At 41.1% G+C, this 12,927-nt stretch overlaps 1 protein-coding gene across 4 annotated transcripts in view; it reads left to right on the top strand.

Moving 5' to 3' along the window:
- KIF26B (kinesin family member 26B) overlaps positions 1 to 12,927 on the top strand; it is a 277,653-nt gene that overhangs the window by 72,689 nt on the left and 192,037 nt on the right. Inside the window, exon 1 of one of the 4 annotated variants that reach the window (XM_086878162.1) lies at positions 856 to 1,273. The exons of the other annotated variants lie outside the window; for them this stretch is intronic. The gene's annotated coding sequence lies outside the window, so the exon portion shown is untranslated. Of the gene's footprint in view, positions 1 to 855; positions 1,274 to 12,927 lie in introns of those variants that run through there. 4 annotated transcript variants of the gene reach the window in all.

The following is a 12,927-nucleotide window of genomic DNA, read 5'->3' as shown; positions in this document are numbered from 1 at the left end:
GTAGTGTTGATAATTTCAAATACTATGAGTTGGAGCCACAGTTCTGTTATTAATATCAAACTGTACTAATAGCTGCAAAAATAGCTAAAATGCTTTTAATAAAAAATGTCACATAATTTGATTGTGAAGTACAACTACAGATACATCTGCAAAATTGAAGAATGGTTGACAAAAAAATCTCCTCCACTTTACAACATACTAGATGGAGCCACTGTATGCTTCCAAAGTGGTCTGTTGGCATATAGGAATCAGGTCCTTGCATGCAGCTTCCAACTTGCAAATGCAATTTGATTTTCCTATGGGACACAGCTTGTGTTCTTGATAGCTTGAGTAGTTCAGTATTCTAGGGTTCTTCTGCTGTGTAACTTGCTTATAAGAAAAAGTAAATACCAAGTAAGAGCGAATTATTGTAGGGAAGTCTCTAACCTTTGCTCAGGTCCTGAGCAGAAGGACTGACAATGGACAATCTGTTTCATTTTTGTAGTATATTAATTACTTGGTGGCTGCTTCTTTCTCTGTCTTTTCCCATCTGCTACAATTAGCTGGACTTTGGGGTCACAAGAGATGGCTCCTCAGCAGCACACCTTCTGCAAGAACATTAGAGTGTGTATTATCTTGCCATGCATGAAGGTGGACAATGCAGTTTCTGAGGAGATGGAGGTTTTAAACCCCAGAAGGCTCCTCTGGTGAGTGGTGTGGCCTAAAGGGGTGCAGATGTGTAGAGAGAATGGTCAAGCTGCCTTAGCAGTCTGGGAGGATCTAATGATGCTGGTAAAATAGGTCTGGAGGTTAGAACTGCAATAAACAACCATGCTTGGCAGCTTTTCTTTGCAAGGTTGTTTGCTTCCCTTCCAGGTGTGACTGATCAAGAGTCCCTGCTGCTCCTCATGGCTTATACTGTAGGCAGCAAGGCAGGGTGCAGATGCTGCTGTGGGAGCTGGCTGCAAAATGCTTCATTGGGAATCTGACCTAAAACCACGGTGGCACTTCTAATCACTGCTGACCTGCTTAGGCTCCTTCAGCCTCTGACTCTCAATCTTATCTCCATCTCAGTGCAACTCTTCTGCTTCAGCACTAGAAATAGAAATAGTGAGATTTGATGCTAATTCCAGGACATTATGCTCCTTAGCTTGTAACTCATCTCCTTCACAGAAGAATAATCTCTGATGGGAACTGTCTAGGTCTGCTGGGATCAGAAGGAGTAAAGATATCTATGAGAGATAAATAGAGACTAATATTAAAAGAAGACCCAAGCCCTGGAAATGAAACAAAGGTAATGCAGTGGTAGGAGAGTTTCCTAACAATTTTTTTCTTTATGGATATGTAGCTTTCAGCTGTTTAGACAAAAATAAATTTAAACCAATAAAATAACAATTCCTTGTTTTCCCCTTCCTTGCACTGTTTTCCTTGAAGCATTTTGCTTAGATGATGTTAGCACTATTGTCTTTGTTTGTTTGTTTAAGTGGTTTTTAAAATCTAAATCCAGATGTCAGTTTGTCTGTAAATAAATAACAAAAATCAGATTTTTTTTCCAGGTTGCATGAATTATGCATGTATGTAGATTTTAAAATATATTTACTTAATCAGTGGTTGCTGAAATTCATAAAAAGTGCTTTAAGAGGCCATTAGGTTACTCTGCTGATTGTAAATGATTTTTATTTCATAAGGTATGTCTAGATTTTCTTAAATTTGGTTTGATTTCTGAATCTAAGACCTGAATCAGTAGTGGAAAAACCTGGAACTTTATTTAGAGGGTTACTCTGTAGATTAATTGTGGGAGGTGCCCTTGGGGAGAGGAAAGAGCAGTGTCATAGTGGCAGTGATTGTTTCTAGATCTATTAGTTTTGTTCATTCAGATGTAATTCCCATTTCCCTATTGATAATGCTGTGACTGGATGCACAAGAAGTCCTGTATTAGTCTGAAGTCATGATCAGTGTCTTTTAATCTTTACAAAAGCTGGAAAGCCATGCACCTCCTCACTGGTTAGAGAGCCTTTCATCTGAAACTGTAACCTGAGGTGCTTTGTATTTTTGTTGAAGACTGGCTAATGTTACCAGCCTCTACTGGAAGTTTTTTCCCCCTTTTTTCTTTTTTTTTTTTGTTTTTTTGTATGTACCTCACTTGGGGACTATTTGGAAAAAGATTTGTAATCTTAGCCTTCATCAGACCACACAAGTCAAGAGGCTGATCCCCTCATGGGCTTGTCAGCAGTCAGCTTAATCAGGACAGAACGTGAGCTGTGGTGGGAATGGGTTAGACATGTTTTTAGCCCACACTTGTAGATTGGTGTCATGGGGGGCCAGCAACACTGAGCTGTTTGGCAGTGAGGGCTCATTATGTGCCTGTCCCCTGTGGTCCCTCAGCAAGGGCTTGAGGCTTCTGTTCACAGTGAATGGATGTGGGGAGGGGAGTGCTTGGCCTCCTTCAGCTGTGAATGCTTTCATTGAGACCTTGGTGAGAACTCTTTCCAGCTGAGCCCTGTTGCATCCTTCAACATTTGAATTGCTTGGGACTTTGTGAGGGTGCAGAGGATGTGATACAGGCTGTGACTGCCTGGGGTTTCACAGTGTGAGTAATTTTGAACAAACCCAATAGTTCTGCACTGAAACAATGGCTACTTTTTGAGTTTGTGTTATTCTTTTTTTTAATAGGTGACAACAACAGGAGGTTATTAGCTGTACTCCAAAGCTCCATTAATCTGTCTGTAAAGATATGCATTCAAATAGAGCGTTTACCAGCCTGGAGAAGCACAGTGGTAAATGTTATACCATGTTGCTTGCTTCTGGCTGTGAGTGTTCAGAAGCAGCAGTGCTCTCAGGGGACTGACTGTGGCCCACAGGATCATATTGTGCTCTATACCAACTTCAGCTGGCTTCAGATTCATTGAAGGTTTCTTCTATACCCACATCACCAGATGCCTGGCAGCCAAGTAGCCCATCAGCCTCTGGACCCAAGCTGGTGCCTTCCCTCAGGGCAACCTTGTATCATGCATGCAAGCTGTGTCAGCTTGAGTCAGTGGTGGTGTAGTAGGTGTCTTCTGGATCTCGTGGCGCAGAAGCAGCCAAAAGCAGGTTCTGCAAAAGCCATCGTGAGTGGAGCTGGAGCTCTCTTCCTGTCATGTAGAGCCACACTCAGCAGCCCGACAGCTTCCATCTTGACCACAGCTTCTTGTCTTCCCCACACATCTTCCTGCACTCACCAGCCCTTCAAAGCCAGACTCTATCACCTACTCTTGGCACAAAATACCAAAACCTGTGCGGTTCCTGTCTCAGCAGATGCAGGCAGAGTCTGCTGAATTGGAACTGAAGCATATGCTGAAGTATACACATGAGTTTATAGTTTGGGTAGAAAGCTACACACTGACGTAGTGTAATGAAATGTAGCAGGTATGTTTGCAGTAGACTGAAGAAAAAAAGGCTGTGTGTCATAACACACTTTCTGCTGCGTGTGTTGATATGGCTAAACAGTGCAACTACCCCAAGGCTTGAGAAAAGATGTTCTGTGCACAGCAGTTTGTCTTCATGCTGTATGTAAGGGGAGTCATGACAGAGTTACTCAGTTTGCTCTGAGAGTAGTTCAGATTTGTGTTACTTTCATGAGTTTCTTCAGGATTTTGGTTTTCTTCTCTTTCTTCCCCTCTGCATATCACAAATATTTATGCTGTGCTAATAAAATGTAAGCTGATTTTGCAACTGGAGTGGAAATCTGCAAACAACTTTGCTCATGAAATTGTTCCTAGTTGAAAAGCTGAGGTTTGCTCCTGCTTCTTCCGCTGTATCCTAGGTAAAATAGATGTTCTTTCATGGTTGCTCTAATGCTTTTAGATTTGGCTGCATGGAACTTCGGGGCATGTAACACCTTCAAAGGTAGATGTTAACTTTTCTGGTGCATTTTTGTTTTTTTTAATGTCTGTAATATTTTTTGCAAGCACAAAAATGGTATCAATGTATCTAAACTATTGTACATAAGAAACCTGTAAAATATGTTGAGATCAGAAGTGAAAAAAGAAGTGTACATGCATATATAAATATCACTTTCAAAGAGAAGTTTTTGATATGTTACACTTATTTTAGGTGTTTAGGGATCACAGGCAGTAGTTAAAAGTGATTTCATGTGCACAAAAGTAATTAAGCAAAACCATAATTAGACAACTTGATAACTAGATCATTAACAAGCTCTTAATATAACTGTGCTAATGGAACACCTATAAATACAAAACTATATCTGGTTACTGTCTGGTGTTACATCAAAGCTGAGGAGCTTTCACAAGGAAACATTACTCAGATATTACTATACTATTACTGAGATAGTATAAAACTGTTAGAATTAAATTTCACTGGGTTGCACTGGGATTTTTCTTTTCTCAATTCACAGTATTAATAAAAAATAACGAATAATATTATGCACACCCTAAGTGGTAAGTATGGTGTTAATTAACCTGAGCTGGGATTAGTGTGCAGAGTGAGGTGGGTTGTCACAGCAGAGGGGCAGGAGAAAGGTTGAAGGGTATCTGCTGCATTTGGGAGCTGTGCAGCTGATAAACCTGGTGAGCCTGAGGCTGGACTTGAAAAGTCTGTGTAAACCAGGAAGGGAGCATGGCCATTGTATTGCTGGCAGGAAAGGAACAGGATGATGCTGGTGCTTTCCCCTCTCTGAGGTAAAAAGGGGATTTCCAAGAGGCTGAGTCACTGAAAGGTAGTTTGATCTTGGACAAGTTGAAAATTTGCAGAGTCCTGATGCAGAAGGAAGCATAACAGCCTTTCTGTGGGTGAATGGCTTGGGGTGAGAAGGAGATGATAATAACAGGCCAAATGTTGCTGAAGGGGGAAGATTTACCAGATGGCAGCAAGATTGTGAGAGCCTCTATGGCTAGGCAGCAGGGGACTTGACTGCCTGTGGAGCAAGTGACTGTCAATACCTGGTACACGGCCACTGCTTAAAGCAGCAGCCTGCTGCAGGCCTGGTATGTGTTGAGGAGAATGCTTCAGACAGGTGGTGTCAAACCTCAGTGTTGCTTACAGGATGCTCTTATGCAACTTCTGTCCATGCAAAATAAAGCATAAAGTCTTTTGGGAAAGCAGGGTGGCATACAACTCATTAATACAAAGGTTGTGATCTTCCTTCTTAGGTCAGCAATTGTTCATCCCATTAATAGACCTTCAAATTGCTTATGTCAGAAATTAGGAGAAAAAAATTCTTTCAAAGGTCATTGCCTTGATTTCTTCTTTCTCCATCCTTCATCCCCTTCCAGTCTCACCATCAGCTTCAGGTAGGTATTTTGTCTTTTTTTTCTGCAGTCTAAAGGATTGTGCAGTCATTTAGGACAGTTCTCAGCATCTCAAGATCTCCTAACTAACACTCCAGATTTCTCAGTGCCTACTTGCTTGATCCTGGGTGCATTCACATGAAGGAACTAACTTCCAAAAAAGGCTTGTAATAGCTCCTTGAGTATTGAGATGCATGTATAGTTCAGTTGAGATACAAAGCTGATGGATGTCCCCAGACAACAATACTAGTGTGAGATGTGACTGCCACTGAGTGGTAGGAGCAGGCTTGTGTACAGATTGGAATGCTCTGAATGTACAAGGATTTGAGAACCAGAGCAGAGGGGAGATCTATCTAGTGCAAAGTTGAAACATAGAGAAGAGGCAAATACATTTCAATTTTTCATTTGCTTCTGACTGTGAATGTGCATGGGAGAGGCTTCATCGTTACTGTGAGGTTGTCTTTGTGATCTCCTTTCCTAGTGGTTAGGAACAATATTCATTCTCATTTCCTAGATGGCATGCAGATAAGCTCCATCTGATTTGAATAAAGTGGGCAGAAATTTTCTTCTGCTTGCTAAGATTATGATTTCTTGGGTTGCTTGGTGTTTTTATATTCAAGGACATGAAAGAGGATCAGTTGAAAGTGTGAATTTCAAATGGCCGTATTAAAATGCAACTCTTCAGGTTTTAACTGCCCATGATTAGTTCTGTACTAAGACTTGCAATACTCTAATTCTAATCAATTCACATCCTTGACGTTCCCAGCTCCTCTCCAGTCAAGCTGAGGTGGGCAGAAATCTGATAGCAGAAGAAAAGAAATGAGAAAAGAGAACCTGAATGAATGTTGCTTGAGGAGAGCATATTTAAGATGAATCAAAGGCAGCTTTGCTGCACCTCATTGGAAGCTCAGTATGAAGTGGACGAAATGGTAAAATTCTTTCCAAAAGTCAGGTGAATTAAACAGAGGACCACAGTAACCCAAAATGAAAAGGAAGTTTTACGAAGGCAAAATTCTTTACCTGTTGTATAAGCCACCAACAACTGCATCAATCTATTGACCTTTCCCTGTTTTTTGGTTATTTCTTCCCTTCCAAAACAGTGGTCTTGCATGCAATTTCAAGAAAATAATGCTTCTCAGAGAGGAGAGAAAAGCATAAGAGGGAGATGCAGAAATGGTTTAAAAAGGCAGGATACAAAAGTTAGCTGAAGAGGAGCAAAAGTTTTTGGTTCTCTGATGCCTTTCAATTGTAGATGGGCTGAAGCTGAGTAATTTGTTTACTAAATTTTACATATTGAATAGTTCTTTTGAGATTGCTAAATCATTAAATAAACCCCACAGTAATCTTTCTAATGATTGTTTGCTTAAAAGAAAGGATTCTTAGATTTGAAAAGCAGTTACAAGTGGTTTTAGCTTGCCACAAACCTCTCTTAAATCAGGGAACACTAAGCATATAGGTGTCACAAATACTGCCCTGACCTTCTCATTTGTGATATTTAGTTACCCCTCTTCAGGTATGACAGCTTTTCCAGAAGTCACTGGCTACTGTGTCAATAGTGGCTCAGTGCTGGCATTTGTTAAAGAACTCTAATGCTTTCCTTCAGGAACAGCAAGCTAAACTTTGAAAATTTGGGGGTGTGTCGGAATGACAATTGCTACTGTAGCCTGGTTACTCAAAGAGGTTCAAGTGATCTGTTGATTAGATGTTTATCAAGGCTTCTAATAATGGGGAGGTTTAAAAGGATCAAAGAAAAACTAATGTTATTTCAGTATTTTAGCATGTCTGGCCCATGTAGTCATAGGTCAGTCATGCTTTATGCTTATCCTAGATGAGCTTGAAAGGGTGGGTAAAAGGATATGAACTACACAGAACGACATCTTTGTGAATGGCATCAGAGGGATTTTGTGGCAAAAAGATATCATATCTGCCACTATGGTGGGGAGTGATTTATTTGATAAGGCTAACAGTTTATAAGCTTATGAAAGCATCTAATCCTGATGCTGGGTCAAATTGGTAGCTGGACCTCAGCTGAGTGAAGAGGCAGCAATAGACACTAACTTCTGTGAGGTGACTGGAAACCTGAGCAAAAATGTATCTGAAGTACATCTGGGCTCCATGCATGATACTAAATTGCTTATAGAAATGATGCACCAGGGGGTCAAGGTGAACAATGAGCACAAGCTCATAGTGTGCTCTGGTGGCTAAGAAAGCAAATGCAGTCTTTCATTATCCAGTCAGGAAAGTAGAATGCAAGCAAGGGAGAACAGACCTGCTGCTTTTTCCAGTGTAAGGGTTGAGGTTTCTGCAATTCTGAGTTTTTCTGTTCTTGGTTCTACCAAAAGGGTGCTGACAAATGCTGCCCTTTCAGCAACAGCTGAGTTTTTCTGCCACATAACTGCTGAAGAATCCTCCCTCCAGGAGACCCTGTTATGCTGTGGCCAGAGATTTAGCAGAGCTCTAGACAATTGCATAGCAGAGCTCTTCGGTCAAGACTTGGATTTGCACCACTGAATGTGTATTTAGATTTTCCTGCTGCTGTTTCATCTCTTCTTCCCAACCCAATTAAAAATCTGGCTGCTGTCTAGCTATCGAATGCTAACACAAACACCTGTGTGCCAGATGTGTACAGCTGTAAGCCTGTCAGTGCTGATCCATCAGCAGAGCCATGAGCCAGTCCGTGGAGCAATTAGAAAACACTTTTTGTTTTTTTCTCCTCCTTTTTCTGTCCCATTTTTAATCCTCCTATTTTCCCAGGGCTTTCTCTCTTCTGCTTCCTGCTGCTCTGAGTTTGTAACGTGAGCTCTGCTCAGACTTTCTGTCTCTTTCAGATAAGAAAACAGCCTAAACCAAAGGAACCCATTTTTCTGGCTGCAGAGTGGCTGGTTAATACTGACAAGTGTTAAATTATAGAAGTCCAAATGTCAGTTGAATGTGCCAGCTCAAGAAAAACACCTCGAAATACTAATGTTGTGAGGGCTACACCAGACAGGAATAAGACTTCATTTTTGAGTTCCTCCTCTTTCTGAAAAGCACCTGTCTCACAGATGTGTTTTGGAGATACTGACTGTAGGACAGGGTGTGCTCTCATTGCCTTTTTGAAACAAAAGGCTCGAGTCAGCAGCAGAATGTTCAACAGGCAAGAATGGTAGTAGTTAAAGAGGTGGGGCATAATAATGCTAGTGAGGTTTTTATTGCAGTTGGTAAGACAGTGCTTTTACAAGGGCTTTCTGGAAACAGGCTAATGTAAAAAGGCTCTTTCTTATTCCACTATGCTTTCCTCATGATCACTGTCTCTACTATCCCCAACGTGGAGTAACAGTGTGGGATGTTCCTGCTAGGGAAAGGAGAGAGTTTCAGAAGGAAGAGAGTGAAATATGTTCTTCTCTAGCAGAGGAGATGGTTTTGTTCACTCAGCTGGGAGCGATAATGGATGGCTTATTTGAGGATGCCGTGTTGGGTGTGAGGGGTGACTTCTGTGGCAGGGAGGGTAAGGAGTGTGGTCTTGCCCAGAGAACGTGTCAGTTGCTGTGTACAGAGCTGTAGAACAAGGGAGGCTACCTTGCGGCCCCCTTGGTCTTGCTCATGGGAAACCTTGGCTTTTACTTTTCAGAAGATTGCTTGTGCAAGCAGAGTTCCTGCCAACTTAAATAATTCAGATGATTCAGTCTTTACTGACTGAACTGATTTTTATCCAAGGGCTCCCAGCTCAGTTTGATGGTGCAGTGCTGCTAATTTAGAGTCATAGCGTATATCCTGTCATGCTTATTTGATGAAAACCTCCCATTGACTTCAGTATATTTGAACTTTTGCTTTAACAGAAGTGGTGCCATTGTAATGGTGAGGAGCGCTTTTTCAACTGTTGGGGCTCTGGAATGCTGCAAACAGAAAATCTCTCAAATGTAGCCTAGAAGATGATAGGATATGTTTAAGTTAGGATGCAGAATCACTTGGAAAATAGCCTAAGTGCCTCTGAAAAGTAAATTGCAAGTATAATCTCTTTATTGAGCTGGAAAGTACACCCTCAAGAGAGAAATAAGAATGGGAAGATATTTTTTTTTCCTCCTTTCTTTTTTCCCCTCCTTTTTTTCTAAATAGAGACCAACTATGGACTAACAGGATTGTGTTTAGAGCAGAGATGTTTGTGCAGTCATGGAATAACATGGGGTTTTTTATCAGGGTGAAGCTTCCCTCCTACTAAAGTTTCTTTCTGCCTGGGGACTGGGAGAATCTGGAAAACACACTCCTTCCTGGGAAAATTTTGATCATTGCTTTCCCCTACCTCTCCTCTTACCTTGCATAATTGATTACATACCGGCAGTCATTTTGGCATGGACTCTTTCAGAAACAAAAGAATTCCATGAGTCTTCTGTGAGCATCTTCAAGCAGAAGCTGGTCTTTGTAATTTAGTTAGTATTGACTGCTTTGTCTTTCTGTAAAGAGCAATGAGTAATATTGGTGTTGAAGAACACAATTTTTTCAAGAAGGTCTTGAGGTCCATTGTATATTTGCATTTTCTCTGAGGTAATGACATAAGGCTACCATGTCTAGCTTGTGTCAGCTGTCATTGACCAAATAAAATACAGTAATGTATGAAATCCTAGTGAATATGACATATATTAGTATCTGCCTGCTGTATGCTTGCATAAGAATAGAATATGTATGGGGTATTTGTATATGCATCTATGACCAACTAGGTTCCATGTAACATGTAAAAGTGCAGATTGTTCATCTTATTTCTTGCCTCTGTGTCCACCAGCTGAGCTCATCCTGCTTTCATTGTACCTCCTCGTGAGCTTTGTGTAAATGTATGTATGAAACAGAGGGTGCTTCATGCTGGAAGTGGTTGTTTGCTTTCTGTCTTGAGGAAGATAGTCTCTAAGCTGGGTGGCAGGAAGGAGAGGATTATTCACTTTGACCTCTGCTTTTCTAGTGATGGAGTTAGAACACTGTGAACTGTACAGCAAGGTACAGATTTATGAAGGGGTATGAAAGAGTTGGAGGATGCTTCTGCATTACCTTATCATGCAGTTCTTTCTCCCCCATGAAGTCAGGACTGCATTTACCCTGGTAGAACTGTCTGTGTACTTCAGTGTTTCTTAACTAGTGCCTGTTCTCTGTGTATGTTTTCACTGAGTAAAACAAGAATTCCTCAGTTCACCTATGATAGGTCTCTAACACATAAAATTTCCTTCCATCTTCTTTCTTTCCCAAGTGGGTTTTTAGTTCAGGAACAAAGTTGGGAGATTAGTTACTATCTTGGTGTTTACTTGACCTTGAGAACTCAAAGGTAATGTGAAAAGGCTTCTTGCAGAATAGCTCAGTGTGCGCTCTTTAGTTTACAGCTTGCCTCGTGCATTTATGCAATGGTCTGTGTTGTGGCTGATCTCTTGAAGCTTTCAGACCTCTTACATGCCTTCATTTGTTTATTATAGGAGTAAGAGTTTACAGTAATGCTGTTTATACTAAAGTTGGGTGAACCATTGCAGCAAGAAGAGAAACCATCACGAACCTTTGCCCTGAACTCAAAGCAAACTCTTGTGATTTTTAAAGTTATGCTTCAGTTTTTAGTGTCACTATGCTTTGTTCCATCAGGACTGGAAATGAGTGCCAAGTTATAAGTGGTATTTCCAGCGTCAACCTCAGATTTCACAAGCAAATCTGCTCCTATGCCAGGGAGTGTGTTTCACATGTTTCACTAGAGTCTATAACCTTTTTCAACTCCTGCTTCTCTGTGCAGCTGGCTCAAAGTGCTTATCCAGCGAGGCTTGCTTGTCACTTTTGTATAGGACAAGATACTGGTTATTGAACTAATAAGCATTCCTGGGGAAATGTGTGCAGACAATTGCTTGCAGATGAAATACTGAAACAACAAGTGCTGTGTTTCTGCTCTTCGAGCAAGGGTGTAGAGATGGTTCAGCTTTGGCCTCTTCCCTGCTGAATATGTTGTTAGGCTGTCAGCCACTTCCGTGAAATTATAGTAGGGCTGCCTAGTGCAGAATAAGAAAGTAAATTCTCTAGGCTCTATTAGTTTAGTTTTGGGAACAAAATGTGACTTAATGTCCTCCTGGAAGCTGAGTTTATCCACATTTATTTGCTGTCCCATAGACTTCTCTGTGTCATATCCTGGACATGGATCCAGTATTGAACTATCCATCTAGTAGATTATGATAGATGAGTAGGACCAACCTTGGGAGTAATCAGTTCAGGTTGTGCCTGTTTCTTCTTTCTGCTCCTGAGGAGGAGCAGTCTGCCTTCTTCTGTCCCCCACCCTCTCTCCCTCTCTCTCTCTCTCTCTCTCTCTCTCTCTGTTTATTGTTGTATCACAGAATGAGCTGATGTTTGTTTTAACACTGAGATGAAGCCGAATTCACTGCTGTCCAGCACTCTTTAAAGTTAGTGTGCTACTTGAATATTTATATCATGCTGACATTTGCTTATGTTAGAGAAGGCTTTATTTCCTTGGAATATTTATCGTAGTATCCAGGAATTTCCATGTTCCAAATACTGCTGGGTCTGAATGTTGTGTATAATTACTTGGGTCCAAGCCCAGTTGCTTTAGGGAAGTTAATTTTCAAAGAACAGCAACCACCTCTGTGGCACTCGCTAGTTGAAGGAAGAGCTGGCAAGGATTTTTTTCTTCACTGACGTGGAGCAGCCTGAAAAGAAGACTCATACCTCACTTCAGCTATATAGACAGCTTTGCCTAGTTCATTATGGGGAAAATAGAGAATCATTTCCTGGCACACCTGGCATCATGGAGTGGATGCCTATATCTGATGTGATCTGTTGACCTAGTTATGGTCTGGGATGGAAAATGTGATTTGACATATTTTGCATCCTGTTTTTTCCCCCTGATTTCCACCAGTCCCTTTCCCAAAGGTTAAGGGGGAAGGGTTGGTGCAGAATCCAGTTTCTCCTTCCTGACACACTTTGATGCTCTGACCCTCTTTGTGCATAGAATAGAAATGACCAGCTTGAGGCTTGATCAGACCTCAACCTCCTGTTGTTTCCCATTAGCTTATATGACTCTCCTGGGCTTCTGTGGCTGGAACTGCTCTTTTGCTGCTGTGCATAAAGAGGCACCGTGATTTATGAATCAATTAATCACTGCATGCTGAGGAGCTGTTCACGGTAGTTAAACAGTGAAAATAAAATGCTTGAGTCTATAATAAAGACGGATCATAATGAATATGACCCTCTACCAATGAATTCTCTCCCTCCCTATATTATACCCCCTACCCACTTTCCCAGCACAACCAAAGTATCAAGACATGAAATTTGTGTATCTCGATGCATGGGGTTCATCAAATTACTTAATTACTTATAAGAGTACTGTCTACTTGTGGTGCTTGTTCCCTCACACATGCATTGTCTGATTTTGCTGCTAAAGCTGTTGAAACTACAAAGACAAAGAGGAAAAGGATTCTGATACTCTTGATTTTAAAACTTTTTGACTACTCATAAAAAAATCCACCAGTAAGTCCCTAAAAATTAGGGAGGGGCAGGTGAAGTCTGTCCTGCCTGATCTGTAAAACCGCAGAAATGTGGTGTGAAAATTCCAAGAAATATTTCCATCAAATAACTGTCACTTTTTACTCTGTGCAATGTGCACATCATTGCTGTGAATTTCTAAAACTGTGTGATACTGTAAGAACCAGGC

Source organism: Cyanistes caeruleus, chromosome 2 (assembly GCF_971803275.1).
Source record: "Cyanistes caeruleus chromosome 2, bCyaCae1.hap1.1, whole genome shotgun sequence".
Classification (NCBI taxonomy): Eukaryota; Metazoa; Chordata; class Aves; order Passeriformes; family Paridae; genus Cyanistes; species Cyanistes caeruleus.
The sequence above is the reverse complement of the archived record's forward strand: the minus strand, read 5'-3'. Positions and strand labels throughout refer to the sequence as shown.